Source organism: Mustela erminea, chromosome 2 (genome assembly GCF_009829155.1).
Source record: "Mustela erminea isolate mMusErm1 chromosome 2, mMusErm1.Pri, whole genome shotgun sequence".
NCBI classification, from domain to species: Eukaryota; Metazoa; Chordata; class Mammalia; order Carnivora; family Mustelidae; genus Mustela; species Mustela erminea.
The window spans coordinates 22,719,647-22,740,987 of record NC_045615.1 but is presented as its reverse complement, the minus strand read 5'-3'; the positions used below and the strand labels follow the sequence as shown (position 1 = coordinate 22,740,987).

Here is a 21,341-nt window from a genome sequence, read left to right as displayed (position 1 = left end):
CCCAGGCACTCCAATATTAAACTCTTTATCATCAAATATATACAAATTCATGTAACAACAAGTTACCATTTATGTTAAAAACAAATCATATATTGTTAAGAGTACATTGTTGAGGTATTTTTGAGTTGCTGTGTTAGGGACAGTGTCTAACAGAGGAGGGAAGGGTTTGGGTGGTAAATAAATAAAGTATGACTGATGAAAAATGGCTGGCTCCAAGAACAAATGAATTATTCAGCATTTAGAGATTTTTGCAGCCATGGGAGGAAAAAGATTATATATGTCAAGTTAAGATAGAGTCTGATTTAACCATATAGTACGTGTACTAAATGTCCAGGATTTAGTAGGAATAGGGTTTAAGAATAAGTGTACTGTGGAGGAAACTTCAGGTTAGGATATATTCCTAAGCATAGCAGATCAAATGGCTAACCATTATCACTGGCCACTGGTGATTTCAGTTTTGTGATGATGTTAAAGACATCCATGCCCCCATACCCTTGCTTGCCTAAAAATAAGAGACCTATTTGCAAGTTTGTCACAAGGGAGATAGCGATGGAACTGACAGAAGTTAATGGAAATAGATAATAGAATACAATTCATTATCCATAAAGGTAGAAAAACTTAACTGCATTGAAATTAGCCCTACAATGCAAGCGACATCAATCATATCATTAATACTGATAACATGATCAATATCCATGTAAGTCTACATGTTGATAACACTTCTTGACTAAGTCCTTCGAGATGCATCCTGGACTTTTTACTTAAAGGTACTCTTAGATCCTTTGATCCATGCTGGAAAATGTGTCTGTGGGCCTCTCCATGAAATGTAAGCAAATGGTAGCACTATAGGAATGTTACTAGGCCTTACTATGAGAGGACTAACCCAGACACCGTTTCCCAAGTAGGTTATCCCTAGCAGTCCTAAGTTTCAGGCTTTCTGAGGGTCTAATCCTATAGTTCTAAAATCACAATTCTGCACTGTAAATGGGTTAATTTATTTTAGTTACTAAAAAAATCCAGTCAGAATAAAAATCTCCTCTCCTTCTTTAGTATATTCTTAAATATTTCCATAAGTAGACATGAGTTGGATATGACCTAAAATTAAAGTATAATGGTTTTCAAGCAATGGCTGACGTTTGTTATCTCCTTATAATTAGAGTTGATATGATTCGATACAATTAAATTTTACTGAAATTATCTGTGCTATGTGATGATGACAGCATATCTTAAAAACACATATGATCAATCTTTACACAGTTTCCATTAATAGTAATTAAGATGGTCAAAAATTGGTTTTTTGACATGGTTATTTCCATACTCGAGAAATCAATTTACCATTAGAGTGAGTCCTGCAATTCAAGAGAATCACCAACAGATGGCAGTCTGCTCCATTCAGACCTAAAGAGAGTTTCTAAATCAAGATATTTTTTACCAGATTTCTAGGTTTGGCTTAGTCACTTAGCAAAGCACAATCTCTTCAAAAAAGTTAATGGTTTAAACTTACCACTGGTTAACATTTAGCCAGTATTTCTTAGTTATTCAAGCAATTTGCAGTTACCACATGATAGAATCACCTTTGAAACCGGCTCACTGGCAAAAAATATTTAAATAGTCCATAAGCTTTGATTCCTAGAAAGCAGTTGAACTTCCCAGATTGTCATTCAATTCAGGCAATTATCAGTAATATATAAAATATATTTCAGGGATGTCTGGGTGGCTCTGTTGGTTAAGGATCTGCCTTTGGCTCAGGTTTTGATGCCAAGGTCCTGAGACTGAGCCCAGCATGGGGCTCCCTGCTTAGTGGGGAGGCTGCTTCTCCCTCTGCCTGGAGCTCCCCCTGCTTGTGCTCCTTCTCTCTCTCTTTCAAATAAATAAATAAAATCTTTATTTAAAATGTATTTCATTTTATTTCTTTAAAAGCCAACAGCATGGCTTCTTTAAATCTCTCTTCTGCCTTCTGCTTCCATCATGCTTTTCTCTGACATGTAAAATGTATTTTAGTATGAAATAAAAATATATTGAAAATACTTAACATATATGCTGAAGTTTTAAATTATAAAGACTGTGTATAGCAAATCAGATCTAGTAAAGTCTACAAATTAGTATATTTCTTCTCCTGAAGGGGAAACTCGAGAGTGGAGACAATAAGAGTATATGCAAAAATTTGATGTTTATAACAGCATGATCCATAATAGCTAAATTATGGAAATTATTGAAATAGCTCATGTGTCCATTCACTGATGAATAAAGAATATACATACAAGGAATATTATTCATCCACAAAAAGAATGAAATCCTGCCATTTGCAATGACATGAATGGAGTTAAAGAGTAATATGGTAAGTAAGGGAATAAGTCAGTCAGAGAAAGACAAATACCATATGATTTCACTTATATGTGGAATTTAAGAAACACAACAAATGAGCAAAGGCAAAAAAAAAAGAAGAGAGAGAGGCAAACCCAGAAACAGACTCTTAACTGCAGAGTACACACCAGTGGCTATCAGAGGGCTGGAGTTGAGGGAAGGTTAAAAAGTTGATGGGTATTAAGGAGTGCACTTGTAAAGAACACAGGTTCATATATGTATGGAAATATTGAGTCACTATATTGTATAACTGAAACTAATATTATGCTATATATTAACTAAGTAGAATTTAAATAAAAACTTAAAAAGAGTATATGCAAAAGTTAGTGTATCAAATTGGAGAGATACTGTTGATTCATAAAAGAGGTCATGGGGATAAAAATATATGTTTATAAAAAATTAAAAAAAAAAAAAAAGGAAAAGTTCCCAGGAGGGAAAAAAAAAAAAAAAAGTCATGCATTATAAAATTGATAAAATTTTCTTGAACAAGAGGGTATGAAGCCTTTATGTAGACAGAATAGGAACAATGAATATATACTTTCCCTACAGTTTAGGACATTTTTCAAAAAGATTTTATTTATTTATTTGACACACACAGAGAAATCACAGGTAGGCAGAGAGGCAGGCAGAGAGGGGGGGGGAAGCAGGCTCTCCACTGAGCAGAGAGCCCATCCGAGGACCCTGATATCATGACCTGAGCTGAAGACAGAGTCTTAACCCATTGAGCCACCCAGGCACCCTGTTTAAGACATTTTAAAATATAATAGAAAACAGGAAAATTGATTCATAAGGTGAGCAATTATGGTATAAGGGGATGAGATATTTGAATAAGAGAAAAAAAAATAGCTTGAATAGCTAAGATTGAATAGTAACTGGTCAGGACTAATTAATGGACTGCTACAGGGATAAATATTAGGGCAGAGTTTGTTCACTCTATACATCAGTGATCCGAAAGAGGGCATGTGCGTTTGGAAGATAAAAATCTGCTGACATAGGGATTTTGGGGTATTGAAGGGGCAGTCACAAAAGAGTGCATAGAATGACTTGGACAGGCTACAAGTGTGGAGTGATAAGTGGCTTACTCAATTCAATTCTGAAGACAAAATTCCGGGATCTTAAAACCATAATAACAAGAAGAATATATACTTCTAAAACCTCTAGAGGATTGAGCTCTGAAAGAAATACATTGAGCCAAATCTTTCAACGTATGTTTAGAAGTAAAAAAGAGCACATATAAAAGTAGGCATTCAGTATATAGAAATTATATAAAGTATGATAGGAAAATTATACTTCTGCTATCAGATTCATGTGTCCTAATTTCTCATTCCTCCCCCTATTTTTTTCTCATTTGACCCCTAACATGCAATCAATTCATAGCATTGAGACTGTTACCCCCCCTTTTTTTTTCTTCTTAGATATCCTTGGGAATATTAGGATGAAGAGTGAACGTCTATCTCTCCTAGCTGTGCCTGCATATGGGAGAGAGCTAATGAAAAAGACAGAATCCTCCACCAAGGTAGCCCAATTATATTTTGTCCTGATGACTTTTCAGTTTTCACACGTATCTTTGTTAACAAGGTAGACTAAAAAAGTTGAGAATAGTTGAGTAACAGAGCAATGTTTTCCAGCCGGCACTCATTTTACTCTCATTTTACTTAAACTCGCAGAAGACAAGCAGACCCTGAGTTTCCCATGCCCAGTGGGAAGGGATAAACCTAATAGATAGCCTTAAATCCTTCATGTTTGGAATGTGATTGTAGATTGACCTGTGCTCCTCACACTTGAGGAATAGCATAGAAATAGGACACTAAATTTTATATATAAACACACACACAAGCACACGTATATTTAATAAATTATAAATTATATATGTATTATAATCACTACCTACTGAGGAATTCTTCACTTTTTTGTATTATATAAATTTGTGAAATTTGTGAGAATTTTTTTTTTTAAAGATTTTATTTATTTATTTGACAGAGAGAAATCACAAGTAGATGGAGAGGCAGGCAGAGAGAGAGAGAGGGAGGCGGGCTCCCTGCTGAGCAGAGAGCCCGATGCGGGACTCGATCCCAGGACCCTGAGATCATGACCTGAGCCGAAGGCAGCGGCTTAACCCACTGAGCCACCCAGGCGCCCAATTTGTGAGAATTTTTAAAGAACTTTCTCCTTTCTCTTGGTGACTTTTATAGTTTAGTTTGATATTATAATATTCTGGAAGAAACTGACTGTCTAGTTAAGAGTACAGACTCTGTAATTAGATAACACGGATCAAATCCCGGTCCTGCCACTTATTAGCATTGTGAGTTTAGGCAAATTTCTTGATCTTTCTGTGCCTCAGTTTCCTCATCTGTCAAATGGGATAAAAAAGAGTACCAACCTACTTAGAAAATTGCCTGGAACATTTATAAACCCTTAGTAAATATTAGGTCAGAGTGAAATAATTGCAAACCTGATTATCTTATTTCCTCCCACATTACTCTTATTTCACTTCATTTATAATCTTTCTCTCCTTCAGGGAAATGGAAAGCTAATTTAAGATTATAATGGAAATTAAGATAGATTTGTTTTCCACATTGAGTTAAATTAAGCTCACAAACAATTATTGATAATGTACAATGGGCAAAATACCAGCCTTGTGCTGAGAGACACAAAATGGATGAGACATGCATATGTACTGCTGACCCCTGTGAGATCATGGTACAGGAGTAGAGAAACACCTTTAAAACTGCACTGTGTGGTGCTCTAAATATAGAACTGTTTTTCCCTCTGCTGTGCTTCAGAGTACCAGTATCTCTTGGAAGGCAGTTTTTATGTGTGTCTGGTGCTCCAATTCTTGCCACTGCCATAATCGATTGATCACCTGCCTCAGAAGGCCAGGAGAACTTGTATTCCTAGTCACATAAGAATTTAATAGTCAGTGCCACTAAGGACAGAGCTCATTGCCCTGTCTGGCACCCTGAGTTTTGCAATTGCTCTGAGAAGACACCTCTAGGTCACCTGGCTCTGATGGCTGGTGGGGCTTACATTTGTGGGTCCAATAGGACTGTAACCAACAAAAAGAGCTACCACCCTAGGCAATAGACCCAACAGTTCAGTGTTTCTGTGAATTAGCCTATTAGCTAGTCATGACTGTGGCCTCAAGGGCAAACTCCTAATTAAACACACACCTTGGAACTGACTATAATCTTTTCCAGAGACCATGGAGGGCAGGCACTACCTTCGCACTCACCCTCAGCCATACTCAAAAACATCAGTGTCTCCTGAAGAGAAGCTTTACACACATCTGGTACCCTGGTTTTTATGTTGGGCTCCCCAGTTTTTGTAGCTGCCATCCAGGAAATATCCCTTGATTGCCAGGTCTGGTGGCTAGGGCAGGGGTTGCATTCCTGGGGCCCACAGAACTGTGGCAATTGGAGAGAGAGTTCTTGAAAAGCTGTCAATTCCAAGGCATAGCACTGAGGACTGAAGCATGTTCTGTTAAGGAGGCCTCTTTGCTTGTCTGGGACTTTGGCCTGAGTGGCAAGTTTCAGGTTTGGCACACATCTGGTGCCGCTGGAGCTGCTCTTAAGACATGTAGGCTGTGGATGCCATTTTAATGCTCTCTCTCTGCCTTACGCCAATGTGTTCGTATCACCCAGAAAAGAGCTTACACACTCCTGTGGAGCTCTGATTTCTGTGACAACTCCAGATCACTTAGTTCTGGTGGCTAGTGGGGCTTATGTTTGTGGTCTCACAGGATAGTATATATTTGCATCCATTTAAAAGCTGATGTGTGAGGCTCTGGCTACCAGTCAACCTGAATCTAGGTGGTGAGATCCTCCGCTTTGGCATATCAATGGGTCTTGACACATCCTCAACTACAGGGAGCTATTAATAACATAATGACCTGCTTGGTTTAAGAGAAAAACCAAGAACTGAAGCAGGGATTAACCACAAGTTTCACCTCCCTTATAAAACAATGCCTTTAAGACAGGCAGAGCAGCTATTACATAGAAACCAACCAGCTATTGTATAGAAACCAACACAAAAAGCCAAGCAAAATAGAGGAACAGAGGAATATGTTTCAAACAAAAGAACAAAATAAAACCTCAGGAAAAATCTTGAATGAGATTGAGATAACTAATCTTTTAGATAAAATGTTTAAAGTAATAGTCATAAAAATGCTCATGAAACTGGGGAGAGAAACAGAAGAACAAAGTGAAAACTTCAAAAGACATGGAAAATATAAGAAATTACCTAATAGAAGTCAGAGAGCTGAAGAATACAATAACTGAACTGAAAAATACACTAGAGGGATTCAACATCAGACTAGATGAAGCAGAAGAAAGACTCAACTAACTCAAAGACAAGACAGTGGAACACATCCAATCAGAGCAACAAGAAGAAAAATGAATGAAAAAAAAGTAAAGATATTTAAGGGACATGGGGGACAACATCAAACAGAACATTTGCTAGATAGGGCTCTCAGAAGAAGAGAAAGAAGAAGGGGCAGAAATCCCATTTGAAGAAATAATGGCTAAGACAGATATGCAAATCCAGGAAGCTCAGATTTCCAAATAAGAGGAAAGATTCACACCAAGACACACTATAATGAAAAGTTCAAAGGTTAGAGATAAGGAAAGAATATTAAGAGCAGCAAGAGCAAACCAATTTGTTATGTATAAGGAAACCTCCATAAGACTATCAGCAGTTTTTTCCTCAGAGACTCTACAGGACAGAAAAGAGTGGCATGATATATTGAAAATGCTGAAAGAATAAAAACATCCAATCAAGAATACTCTACCCAGCAAAATTATCATTCAGAAGTGAAGGAGAGTTAGTTTTCCAGATAAGCAAAAGCTAAAGGAGTTCAACCCCACTGAAGTGACATTATGAAAAATTATAAAGGTATTTCTTTAAGCTGAAAAGAAAAGGCACCATTTAGTAACAAGAAAACATACAAAAATAAAAATATATATTAAATATAGTAGATTAATAATTTATTAAGCTATAATAAAAGTTAAAAGACAAAAGTAAAAAATTAACTAAACTACAATAATTAGTTAAGGGATATATAAAATAAAAGGATGTAAAAAGTGACATAAAGGGACGCCTGGGTGGCTCAGTTGGTTAAGCAGCTGCCTTCGGCTCAGGTCATGATCCCAGCATCCTGGGATCGAGTCCCACATCGGGCTCCTTGCTCGGCAGGGAGCCTGCTTCTCCCTCTGCCTCTGCCTGCCATTCTGTCTGCCTGTGCTTGCTCTCTCCCCTTCTCTCTCTCTGATAAATAAATTAAAAAAAAAATCTTTAAAAAAAAAAATAAAAAACTAAAAAAAATGTGACATAAAAACATAAAACATGAAAGGGGAGGAAAGTAATAATGTTGAGTTTTACAATGGGATCAAATTTAAGTTGTTATCAATTTAAAATAAACTGTTTTGTTTTTATATACAAGCCTCATGGTAACCACAAAATCAAAACCTATAGAAAGTACACAAAAGATAAAGGAATATAGCATACCCTAAAAAAGGTATCAAACTGCAAAGGAGGAGAGTAGAAAAAGAAGAAATGAAGAAAGAGAATCTACAAAAACAGTCAGGAAACAATTAACAAAATGGAAACAAGCACACACACACACAAAAAACAATAATTACTATAAATTTAAATGGACTAAATTCTCCAATCAAAAGACATAGAGTGAATGGATAAAAATAGTACAACCAATCTATACACTGCTTACAAGAGACTCACTTTAGGGTAAGGACATACATAGACAGAAAGGGAAGGGAAGGGAAGGAAAATGATATTCCATGCAAATGAAATCTGAAAGAAAGCTGGAGTAGCTATACTTATGTCAGACAAAATAAACTTCAAATCCAAGACAGTAATGAGAGATAAAGAAGAGCATTGCCTAATGAAAAAGTGGTAAATCCAAGGATAAGATACAACATTTATAAATATATATGTGTCAACATAGGAGCACTTAAATATGTAAATAAAATATTAACAGATTTAAAGGGAGAAACAGACAATAATACAATAATACATTAATATTCGAGGATTTTAATACCCAACTTACATCAATGGATAGATCATCCAGACAGAAAGTTACAAAACAAACAGCAGCTTTAGATGACACATTATACCAGATGGACTTAGATGATATTTATAGAATATTCCATCCATAAGCAACAGACTATGTGTTATTCTCAAGTACACATAGAACATTTTCCAAGATAGATCATATGTTAGGCCACAAAACAAATCTTAATAAATCTAAGAGAATTGAAATCATATCAAGTATCTTTTCTGATGACAATGGTATGAAACTAGAAATTAATTACACAAAGAAAATTGAAAAATTCACTAATATACAGTGATTAATCAACATGCTACTGGATAACTAATGAATCAAATAGGAAATCAAATGAGAAATAAAGGAATACCTTGAGACAAATGAAAATGGAAATGGAATATGGCAAAATTTATGGGATACAGCAAAAGCGTTTTAAGAGGGAAGTTCATAGTGATAAATGTTTACCTCACGAAACAAGAAAAATCTCAAATAAACCTGATTCTACCCCTCAAGGAAGTAAAAATTAGAAAAAACAAAGACCAAAGTTAGTAGAAAGAAGGAAATAACAAAGATTAGAACAGACATATGAGACAGAGACTAGAAAGACAATAGCAAAGATCAATGAAACTAAAAGCTCATTATTTGAAAAGGAAAACAGAATGTTTGACAAATCTTTAGCTAGACCCACCAAGAAAAAAAGAGAGAGAGGACTCAAATAAATAAAATCAGAAATGAAAGAGGAGATGTTACAATTGATACCATAGAAATACAATGGATCATAAGAAACAACAGTGAATGATTATAAGCTCACAAACTGGACAAACTAGAAGAAACAGATAAATTCCTAGAAACATAAAATATACCAGGACTGAATGATGAAATAGAAAATCTGAACAGACAGATTAGTAAGGAGAATGAATCAATAATCAGAAATTTACCAACAAACAAAAAATCCAGGACCAGATGGCTTCTCATGAATTCTACCAACAATTCTAAAAAGAGTCAGTATCAATCCTTCTCAAACTCTTCAAATAAAATAAAGTAGAGGGGAACTCTATTTTTTTTCCGTAGATTTTATTTATTTATTTGAGAGAGAGAGAGAGGGAGAGAGAACAAGCAGGGGAGAGGGGTAGAGAGAGAAGGAGAACTATAGTCCTCTTGGCGTAGGGAGCCTGATGTAGGACATGATCCGGGATCATGACCTGAGCTGAAGGCAGATGCTTAACTGACTGAGCCGCCCAGCCGCCCAGGTGCCCTAGGAGGAAACTCTTCTAAACTCATTTTATGAGGCCAGCATTATCCTGATTTTAAAGCCAGATAATGATACTACAAGAGGAGAAAATTACAGGTTATTATCTCTGATGAACATAGATGCAAAATTCTTCAACAAAATGTTAAGAAACTAAAATTAACAATATATTTAAAGGATCATATGTCATGATCACGTGGGATTTATTCCAGAGATGAGAGGAGGGTTCAATATCCACCAATCAGTTAGTGTGCTACAACATGTTAACAAAATGAAAGGAAAAAAAATTATTTGATCAACTCAACAGATGCAGAAAAAGAATTTGACAAAATTTAATATCCATTTATGCTAGAAACTCTCACAGAGCAGATACAAAGAGAAGATACCTCAGTATAATAAAGGTTATATATGGCAAGCTGAGAGCTAACATCATACTCAACAGGGAAAAACTGAGATCTTTTCTGATAAGACCAAGAACAAGACACGGATGCTATTACCTCATTTACTCAACAAAATATTACAAGTCCTAGCTCCAAGCAATTAGGTTAGAAAAAGAAATAGAAGTCATCCAAATTAGAAAGAAGTAGAACTGTCACTTTTGCAAATGTCATTAAATCATCTATATAAAGTCATAAATTCTTCAAAAATCTGTAAAATAATATATGAACTCATAAATGAATTCAGCAAAGATGCTGGGCGCAAAATGCACAGGAATCTGTTGAATTTCTTTTTTTTTAAAGCTTTATTTATTTATTTGAGAGAGAAAGTGTGCATGCATTCACACACACACAAGTGCAAATGGGGGGAGGGGGAGAAGGGGAGAATCTTCAAGCAGACTCCCCGCTAAGTGGGAGCCTCTTGTGGGCCTTGATTTCATGACCCACGAGATCATGACCTGAGCTGAAACCAACAGTCAGACATTTAACCGACTGAGCCACCAAGATGCCCCAAATCTGTTGCATTTCTATACATTAATAATGAATTCTTAAGAAGGATAAATTAAAAAACAATACCATGTACATTGCATTAAAAGGATTAAAATACCTAGGAATAAATTTAATCAAGGAAGAGAAAAATCTATATATTGAAAACTACAAGTTTGTGAAAGAAATTAAGGTGACACTAATGTGAAAGAAATTAAAGAAGACACAAATAAATGGAAAGATATTTCATGCTCACCTCATTCCTACTAGAAAGGCTATTATCAAAAAGACAAAAAAATAAACGATTGGTGAGGATGTGGAGAAAAGGAACCTTTGCGTTCTGGCAGCGGGAACGTAAGCCGGTGAGTCCACTATGGGAAACAGAATGGAGTTTCCTCAAAAAATAAAAAATACAGCTGCCATACAATCCAGCAATTGCACTCTGCAAACTTATCCTAAGGAAGTGAAAACACGAACTCAAAACCATATATGCACCCATATGTTCATTGCAGCATTATTCACAATAGCCAAGATAGGGAAGCATCTTAAGTGTCCAACGGTGAATGACTGGATAAAGATGTGTTATAGATACACAATGGAATATCACTCAGCCATAAAAGATAATAAAATCTTCCATTTGCAGCAATACAGATGAACTTGAGAGCATTATGCTAAATGAAATAAGTCAGGTGAAATTTTATTTATTTTATATAAAATTTTACATAAAATTTCTCCCAACTGGGGCACTTGGGTAGCTGTAGCTCAGTCATTAAGCATCTGCCTTCTGCTCAGGTCGTGATCCTGGGTATTGGAATCAAGCCCCGCATTGGACTCCCTGCTCAGTGGGGAGCTTACTTCTCCCTCTTCCCCTCCCTCTGTTTGTGTTCCCTCTCTCATCGTGTCTCTCTCTGTCAATTAATTAATTAATTGATAAATTAATTTTAAAACTTTTTCCAGCAAACTCAATGATACAGGGAACAGATGGATGATTGCCAGAGGCAGGGAGTTAATAGTGGGAGAAATGGGTATATTGCTTTTTGTTTTGTTTTGTTTTTAGGTTAAATAAATTGAATTAAAAAACAAAAACTGTTTAGAATATGGTCCCCAGTTGCCAAAATAGAATTTATTACTAGAACACAGTTTGTTATTCTTAGACAACAAAGTGATTATTTTGTGAATCTGTCCGATACCTTTCACCCAAATACCAGCGAAGAACAGAGTAAAACCCTGAGTCATTGTGACCTTTACCTGACAGCACACATTAGCCTTCAATTCTCTAGCACAGCCCATCTACCAGCGGAACCAGGGACAGTCCTCTGCTAAAGGCAAATCCCTAAACCTTTCATTCCTAAACTCATACTTCTAGATTTTGGTTTCCCTAGGTTTTGGAGAATCATTATGGTGATTCTTTTGGAAAAAAAAATTCTCTATAAAACACATAAACTTATTAAAAAATTACTATTTAATGCTTATATAAAATATTACCAGGAATAGTATATTTAGAGGGTAATATATACATATACTAATAGGACCAGTTTAAATAATAAGCTGCTTAAATAAAGTATAACACATATACATATATGCTATATATATATGATATATATATAAATATAATTTGTATTATATACAGCACAAAGTTTCAATTGAATATATTAATATTTTCTTATGTATCTTCTCAAATCTAAAACAAAATATGTATTATATGTGTATGTGTACACAATTCCTTTCCACAATATACATATAGGTGGATTCCCATTTGTTTTAAGGAGTAAATTGCTATGTATTTCCTATTGTGTTATTCAGGTGGATTCAATGTTATAAAAAGTGTGAAATGCAGGAAGCAAGACAAATTGTACATTAGCAAGTCTCTTGGTGACCTTTCAGCTTGGCAGTCCCATCTTCCACTGACATCTTGGACAAGTAAGAGTGATTCAGGTTCCAGATTTAAGATCTCCTTTCAGGAAAAGAGGTGAAGAGAAAAATAGATAGTTAAAAGCTTCTGTAGCTTTTCACAGAAAATTGTCATCATGTTTTATATCATTTAGTAAAAATGTTTTTTTAAAGATTTTATTTATTTATTTATATGACAGGTAGAGATCACAAGTAGGCAGAGAGGCAGGCAGAGAGAGAGAGAGAGGGAAGCAGGCTCCCAACTGAGCAGAGAGCCCGATGTGGGGCTCGATCCCAGGACCCTGAGATCATGACCTGAGCCGAAGGCAGCAGCTTAACCCACTGAGCCACACAGGCGCCCCATTTAGTAAAAATTTTTATCTTGATTAAATTTAATCATTTAGTAAAAATTTTTATCATGTGATTGCATAAAAAGTAGCAAACACTGAGTCAAATTGCAAAACTATTTTATTTTCATTTTGCTAATAAAAAATAATTCCCATTAATGTTCACATCAAAAAGGAGACTATAAGGCTACCTACAAAGCAAATTATTTTAATTGATCTCAAAACATAATATCCAGTGACTACATTTAATTTCTGGGTAGTGAATAGCAATGGTTATACCTTTATTATCAATATGTTCATATTTGTTGAGGCTCAATAGCTTAGATATTACATCAATTTACACTGGACATTATTTGCTTTAGTGAGAATTTGTTGAGCAACATCTAAGGCCAGGAATATAATAAGTACAGCGCATGTTAATTAAGATGAATTCCCTGTCTTCAAGGGACTTACACTGTGGTGCTTTGGGAGAAGGAGGCGCAGATCTCAAAACAAGGAACTAAGAAAAGCCATAGTGAAGTAGATTTTTTGTTTTTTGTTTTTTGTTTGAAAAGATTTTATTTATTTATTTGACAGACAGAGATCACAAGTAGGCAGAGAGGCAGGCAGAGAGAGAGGAGGAAGCAGGCTCCCTGCTGAGCAGAGAGCCCCATGCAGGGCTGGATCCCAGGACTCTGGGATCATGACCTGAGCCAAAAGCAGAGGCTTTAACCCACTGAGCCACCCAGGTGCCCCAAAGTAGATGTTTTAAAACAATAGGAATTTAGGCTTTCAGACTGAGGAAGGAAAATGGTTGCAAATTAACATAAAAATATTCCTGAATGGAAGAAAACCTAGAAAGGAAAAGAGGAAAATATAAAAGAAAAGGAGGAAGAGAAGCTGTTCTATCAGAATTTGTCTTTGAACACAAGACAAGTATCTAGATAATGAACTCTTTTTTTGTGTGTTTTAACTTATTTTATTTAAATCCAATTAGTTAACATATAGAGTATCATTAGTTTTAGATGCAGATTTCAGTTATTCGTCTGCTGCATGTGACACCCCGTGCTCATCACATACCAGCTCTTCTTAATGCCCATCAACCAGTTACCCCTTCTCTCCACCCACCCTTTTCCAGCAACCCTCAGTTTGTTTCCTATAGTTAAGAGTCTCTTACGGTTTTTCTCCCTCCCTGATTTTGTCTTATTTTATTTTTCTCACCCTTTCTCTATGATCCTGTTTTGTTTCTTAAATTCTGCATGTGAGACCCTATTACAATTGTCTTTCTCTGACTGACTTATTTTGCTTAGCATAATACCCACACACCAATGTTTATAGCAGCAATGTCCACAATAGCCAAACTATGGAAACAGCTCAGATGTCCTACATCTGAGGATTCAACTACAGGTGAATGGATAAAGTATATAATGAACTCTTAATTTATGTCCCCAATAGCCTGTGCCATAACAGAAGAGAGAATGTCTATTTTAAATCCCAGGTACCTAGCACAGTTCCATAGAACATGTGGAAATAAGTGTTCAATAAGCATTGTTAGTAACTTTTCCCTATCCCCCCCTTCTCTCTCTCTCTCTCTCTGTCCCTCTCTGTCTTGCTTCAGGATCATTTACCACATTAAATTAAACTCTCCATCACTTTTCTATATTAACAGTATTATATTAGACTAAACCAGACAGAATTCTGCTTTTAAGTCAAAGGGTTAAAAAACAACAATTTCATATGGTTCAACCCAGTAATTTAACTGGTGTAAGGAGTTAATCTATTCACTCCAACAAGAAACTAAGACAAACAACTGATCATAGTGAACTAGGATAACATGATAAATTTTCACAAATATATATACATATATATGTATATATATACACACATATATGTATGTATACACACACACACACACATATATGTATATAATCAATCAAAATGTTCTATAGGACTAAATAACGTGGGTGTCAACAATAGTGACAATTTATCAACAATTGAATATGCACTCCAAACCTTGGGCTTTGAGTATGGAACTGGGTCCTGTACTAAAGATTGACTGCCAGCATCTGGACTCTCAGTCTGGCTGCTACCCAATATTCATCTTTCCTCACTAGAAACGGTTTAAAAATATTAATGCTTTAGTTTCAATTTAGTGTATGTATCCCCCTGTGGCTTCCTTTCTTTTGTTCCTACAAACATTCACACTTTGGTCCCAATCTGATCATCATTCCTAGTTTCACACTCTGGTTATTTCTTTATTTTATTTTATTTTTTTATTTCTTTTCAGCGTAACAGTAGTCATTGTTTTTGCACCACACCCAGTGCTCCATGCAATCTGTGCCCTCTCTAATACCCACCACCTGGTTCACCCAACCTCCCAACCCCGGCCCCTTCAAAACCCTCAGATTGTCCATAGTCTCTCATGGTTCACCTCCCCTTCCAATTTCCCTCAACTCCCTTCTCCTCTCTAACTCCCCTTGTCCTCCATGCTATTTGTCATGCTCCACAAATAAGTGAAACCATATGATAATTGACTCTCTCTGCTTGACTTACTCCACTCAGCATAATCTCCTCCAGACCTGTCCATGTTGCTACAAAAATTGGGTATTCATCCTTTCTGATGGAGGCATAATACTCCATAATGTTTATGGACCACATCTTCCTTATCCATTCATCCATTGAAGGGCATCTTGGTTCTTTCCACAGTTTGGTGACCATGGCCATTGCTGCTATAAACATTGGGGTACAAATGGCCCTTCTTTTCACTACATCTGTATCTTTGGGGTAAATACCCAGTAGTGCAATTGCAGGGTCATAGGGAAGCTCTATTTTTAATTTCTTGAAGAATGTCCACACTGTTTTCCAAAGTGGCTGCACCAACTTGCATTCCCACCAACAGTGTAAGAGGGTTCCCCTTTCTCCACATCCTCTCCAACACACATTGTTTCCTGTCTTGCTAATTTTGGCCATTCTAAGTGGTGTAAGGTGGTATCTCAATGTGGTTTTAATTTGAATCTCCCTGATGGCTAGTGATGATGAACATTTTTTCATGTTCACACTCTGTTTTACAAAGAACCCTAATCTCTGGGGCCTGGATTGTGATAAGGAGTAATGAATGCAGGTAGCCAAAGTGATTATGTGCCTGGTATTGGGTTATGAATTATACTAGAATGCTATCTAGCCTCACAACTGGGACTTGTGTCCTTAATTGAAAGGGTGACCATATAATTCATCATCCAGATATGGACACTTCTTGAGAGTAAAAATGACCTATTAATAATTACACTAGAACAGCAAACCTAAACAGAAGTTATTCCAGGCAATTGTGGAGACATATAATTATACTGTAATTTGAGCATTTTCTCAGAACACTTCTTGTGTGATACTCTGTAAAATAACTAACTCACTAGAGAGTGATTTAGATATCAAGAATGAAAGGTCACAATGTATTATTATCTATATAGGTCAACTTTATCTCCTTCAATTTTCACATTCTAGGTTTTAGTTTTCTCTGGGACCTTGTAGATTCTTCACATTTTGTTTCATGACTTCTGGTGGACAGTACAAATTTTTTTCATTTTCTTTGTTTTTTTTTTTTTTCCAGATTCATTTGGAAAGAAAGAAATTTTCTTCCATGAGATCACATATTGTTCTGTAATTCACATAATACTTTGTTCTATATCATGCTTCTACAAATACAACCCTTTCTAATTTGATTAGAAAATAAGTATACCAAAGTAAAATTATGTGAGAATATTTGGTGAATTATCTTTAATTGTGAGGAGCAAAGTATAGAGGTTAACAAATTCAGGCCAAAGACAAATCACTCATATTTTAATTTTGTTTCTGCTATTAACCATCTATGATGTTAAGTAAACCCCTATATTCTCAAAGAAACAAAGTTGAGGAAGGAACAGTCTCAGTGTCTTCTTTGTGCTGGGATGGTATGAAGCTATGTATGACTCTCATTGGCCCCTTACAATAGTACCATTCCCCATGTGCAATTTCATAACTGATGAAACTGAGTAACTTGCTCCAAACCTTCACTTAGTAAAGGGTAGGGCAGAATTTAAATCCAGGTTTATCTACAAAATCCATGCTGCCAGTCAATCATTTGTTTACTTATTTTGAAAATGGGAGTCTTTCCCGTGATTCAAAAGATTATTGTATAGATTCAAAGAATAAATAAAATGCTACATGTCTAAAAGTTTTAAACCTATATATTTGGGCAAAATCTTTCCCTTATATTTTTCTATTCATTTCTTAACTTTTTATTCAGGATTTAAATAAAATAAAAATTAGGCTCACACATTCTTTGTATACTCAAATACTTTAAAATACTCATCACATTTTATAATGAAAAAAATAGATCACAAACATTTTGCAAAGTAGTTTCTAATTCCCTTTGATCTCACATCAAGTTTGACACCCCCATAGAAGGACAGCATGTCTGTTCCCAGGGTCTCTATGCCATGGGCATTTGCAACTCTCTGTTATCACTACCCTAGGTCACTCTGCCATTTCAAAATGACTGCTTTGTCTTGTATTTATATTGGTAGTCTTTATTAAGCTAAAGTACAATTTGTTTTTAGTTATTATGTCATTCCACCTTCATCTATAAGATGATATCCTTGTTCAATCAGCTATAGCACTACTATTTCAGGCAAGAGAAGAAGGTGAAAGGAGAACAAAACAATTACAAGGTTAGTCTCTATTTTCAAAGCATCACCTGAGGCTTCATTCAGATAATTTCAATTAACTTTTATGGAAGTTGCTCAGCTAAAACCCCAGCAAATGCTACTGTCACTAGATTCAGTGCTCCAGAGCTACACAACTGCTGAGGAATTTATTCTATAATTTTTTCCAAGTGTACCAAAAAATATTGCTCCCAAGACTGACCTATGTGACATGTTCCCCATGGTCTAATGCAAATTAGGATGACTGTGATATAAAGATCTCTGAGACCAGGGTCATAATGGAAACATTAACAGACCCTTCACTATAGAAGCCCTGTGGGGGGCCATTAAGATATTTTATGGACATACTAGTGCCAGCCTGAGAGCAAATGGCAAAGAGCAGGAAACATAAGCGACTCTAAAAAGAAAACAAAACAAAAATCCAATAAGAGACAATGAAGACATCATTAAAAACATAAAGGCAATGAAAATGCCTATGGTGTATTTTCCATTATCTGTGACCTTGGGTTTCAGTTTTGGCTTTGTGTTCATTATCAGTTTAAAAAAAATACTGCCTTAGACTCCTAGGCTCACACATTCTTTGTATGATTCCTTAGAAGAGGAGGGGCAAAGCCCTAAGCTAGCTGTCAAAAAACAATTTACTATAAATTGTAAGAGTAAAAAATCCTGTAAGAATTTTCCCTCTGCACTCTTCATTATTGTCTTTCAGGAAACCCACCCAGGATGACAGGAAGATAAAAATTAGATTGAGGCCTTTTACACTGTTTTGACTGTTCATATCCTCCCAGTGTGTTATTTATATTAACAAATTCAGTTTTCTACCTCAGAAAGACAGCTGGTTAACAAAACGCTATTGAACAAAAGAGATCTCTTAGCCATGGTTAAACTGTCAGGTTATCCTAGATCAGAACCACACATAGCCAAGTAGTCTATGTTACCCAGCATAGATTGTGATCCAAATTTGTAAGTGATTTCCATCAAACCCTTCTTCAAAGTAACAATTAATAGGTTCCTCAACTGCTAAGGTGTTAGTGTTTACTTTTTTTCTGTAATTTTTCTTTCTTCATCATAAAACCATTTTTTTTGCTTGAAATAAAATAGGCATTATTTACTCTAAGTGAAGTGAAAAAATTAGAGTTGATTTCTGTACTTTCCATCAGAAGATGCTTCATTCCAAGTATCCCAAGGTTAAATTTGACTTCAGCACAGAATATCAGAAAAAAAAAATCCCCATTTCTTCCATTTGCCTTGCATGTATAAATCCAGTCTTTACATAATCTTTTTTTTTTTTGTAGAACATTAAATTAAATTTGTCACGAAGTCTGTATTTTTCCTACATTTAGTTGAAGTTTGATGAAAAATTTGGCAACTTAATTCTCATAAAATGATTAAGTAGAATTATATTGGCAAGGCTCAGCTATCATGTAATGTTTGGGAAAGTGGATAGGAAGGAAGATAGTGAATAGGAAAGCCTCTTGCTCTTCTCTCTCTCTCTCTCATCAAATAATGTTTCTATGAGAATCTTAAATCAGAACTTAGATCCTAAAGAATTAAGTGTGAAGCATATTGGGGTTTACTCTTTGTGATCAGCCTGAAATAGATTGCTTTGTTTTCCTTAGAAATAGTCACTTTCCCATTAAATTAAATTTTAATTTTATAATTTCTATAAATTTATAATTTATAAATTATAATCTTTTGCCCATTACCAATAGAACTTTTTCTCCTCAATTTTCTACTAGTGCAATTCTAAGTAAAAGATCAATTTTAAAAAATCATTAGATTTGAGCCAGAAAATATAAATTATTTGTAGGAATATTATATATCTATTCATTTTGAAAATCTTTTAAAACTGACCTATAGGGGCACCTGGGTGGCTCAGTGGGTTAAAGCCTCTGCTTTTGGCTCAGGTCATGATCTCAGGGTCCTGGGATCGAGTCCCGCATCAGGCTCTCTGCTCAGCAGGGAGCCTGCTTCCTCCTCTCTCTCTCTGCCTGCCTCTCTGCCTACTTGTGATCTGTCTTTGTCAAATAAATAAATAAAATATTTAAAAAAAAAAACTGACCTATAGCATTCACGAGGCTTATATTTGGTTAATATTTGAGGTTTTCCCTTTGTACTTGATAGAGTTCAGGACATGCTAACCCCAAGTATGGCACTTTGCATCTTGAATATTTTAAGCTGAAGGAGTTTGAGAAAATGGCATAAGAAGAAAGGTCACTCTGATCTTCCCCTGACCCTTCTCTACTGAAACATATCATAAAATTCTCATGTGAGATGTGCCCTCCCTATGGCCAGAGAAAAGGAGCATCCTCCTCCTGAAGCCAAAATACCCCAAGAAGAATCCTAACAAACAGGCCTTGTTAAATTTTCCCATTTACTACACCTAGCTCATTTTCTCTTTGGGGAAGATTAATACTCCAATAAAAGACAAACAGAGAAACATTCCATGGTAATGAATAAAAGTTCTTGATGTTATATGGATAACGGTACTATAACTATTCTACCATAAATTTAGTGTAGAACCAATTAAAAACTATTTAGATATTTGAGATCTCAGGAAAGTTACTTAAAAAGTTATTTGAAAAATAGAAGCCCACAAATAACTACAACCTTAAAAAGGAAGAATAAACAGGGAGAACTTGTCCACCAGATTTTTTTAAAATACTTTATTTATTTATTTATTTATTTGAGAGAGAGCATGAGTGAGGAGAAGGTCAGAGGGAGAAGCAGACTCTCCGTGGAGCTGGGAGCCCGATGCGGGACTCGATCATGGGACTCCAGGTTCATGACCTGAGCTGAAGGCAGCTGCTTAACCAACAGAGCCACCCAAACATCCCAGATTTTTTTTAATTGAAGTATAATTAGCACATAATGTCATATTACTTTCAGGTACAGTATGATTCAGCAGTTGCATGCATTACCCTGTGCTTATCATGATAAGCGTATTCTTTTTAAGATTTTTATTCATCTGTTTGACAAGGAGAGAGAGAAAACGCATGAGCCAGAGGAGGGGCAGAGGGAGAAGCAAACTCCAGGCTGAGCAGGGAACTCAACATGGGGTTCAATCCCAGGATCATGACCAAACCCAAAGGCAGGCATCCAACCAATTTAGCCACCCAGATGCCCCCATGATGTGTATGTATTCTTAATCTCCTTTATCTGTTTCACTCCAAAATATGGTACACTTCATGAATTGGCTTGTCATCCTTGTGTAGGGGCCATGATGATCTCTGTACCATTTCAATTTTAGAGTATGTGCTGTTGAAGCAAGCAGTATCCTTTAAGATTTTAAGACATATATTCTAAAATGCAGGCCCTGGGTCCTGAGATGGGTGTGCTTTCTCACATGGAAAAAAGACTCAGATAAGGACCTCACTAACTTTTTTTCAGATCCTAAGGAGGGAAGCACAAGGAAAAGCCCAAGGAAAAGAATGAGATAAAGACCTAAAACAGTGTCTCCACTTGTGAGGTAAAGTAATTCTACACTAGTGAAAATGTTAACCAGTGAAGACCATTCATTTACCAATAAGTTTAGAACTATTTCAACCTGAATAATAACGTGTATAGAGGCAGGCAGAGGTTCTCTTAGATGCCAAAGGATGGAAATGATGGAGGATCATTTCTGAGGTGAGCTTGGGAGCATGGGCATTTCAGAAAATAAGACTCTTTAATGAAAATATTGGATCATAAGGGTGTGTCATAAGTCACTGAGGCATTTTTAGATTGATTTAAAAAATCAATTTGTGCCTAATTGTTTAGCATAAATAATCCTGCCATATTGATAAATTTAAAGCATTTTATATGTTTCTGTCTGTCCATCAATTTATATTGTTT

General features: G+C 35.8%; 1 pseudogene; it reads right to left on the bottom strand.

Annotated features, from left to right (window-relative positions):
* Positions 1 to 20,677: 20,677 nt before the first annotated feature.
* LOC116585418 lies at positions 20,678 to 20,777 on the bottom strand (annotated as a pseudogene).
* Positions 20,778 to 21,341: the final 564 nt, after the last annotated feature.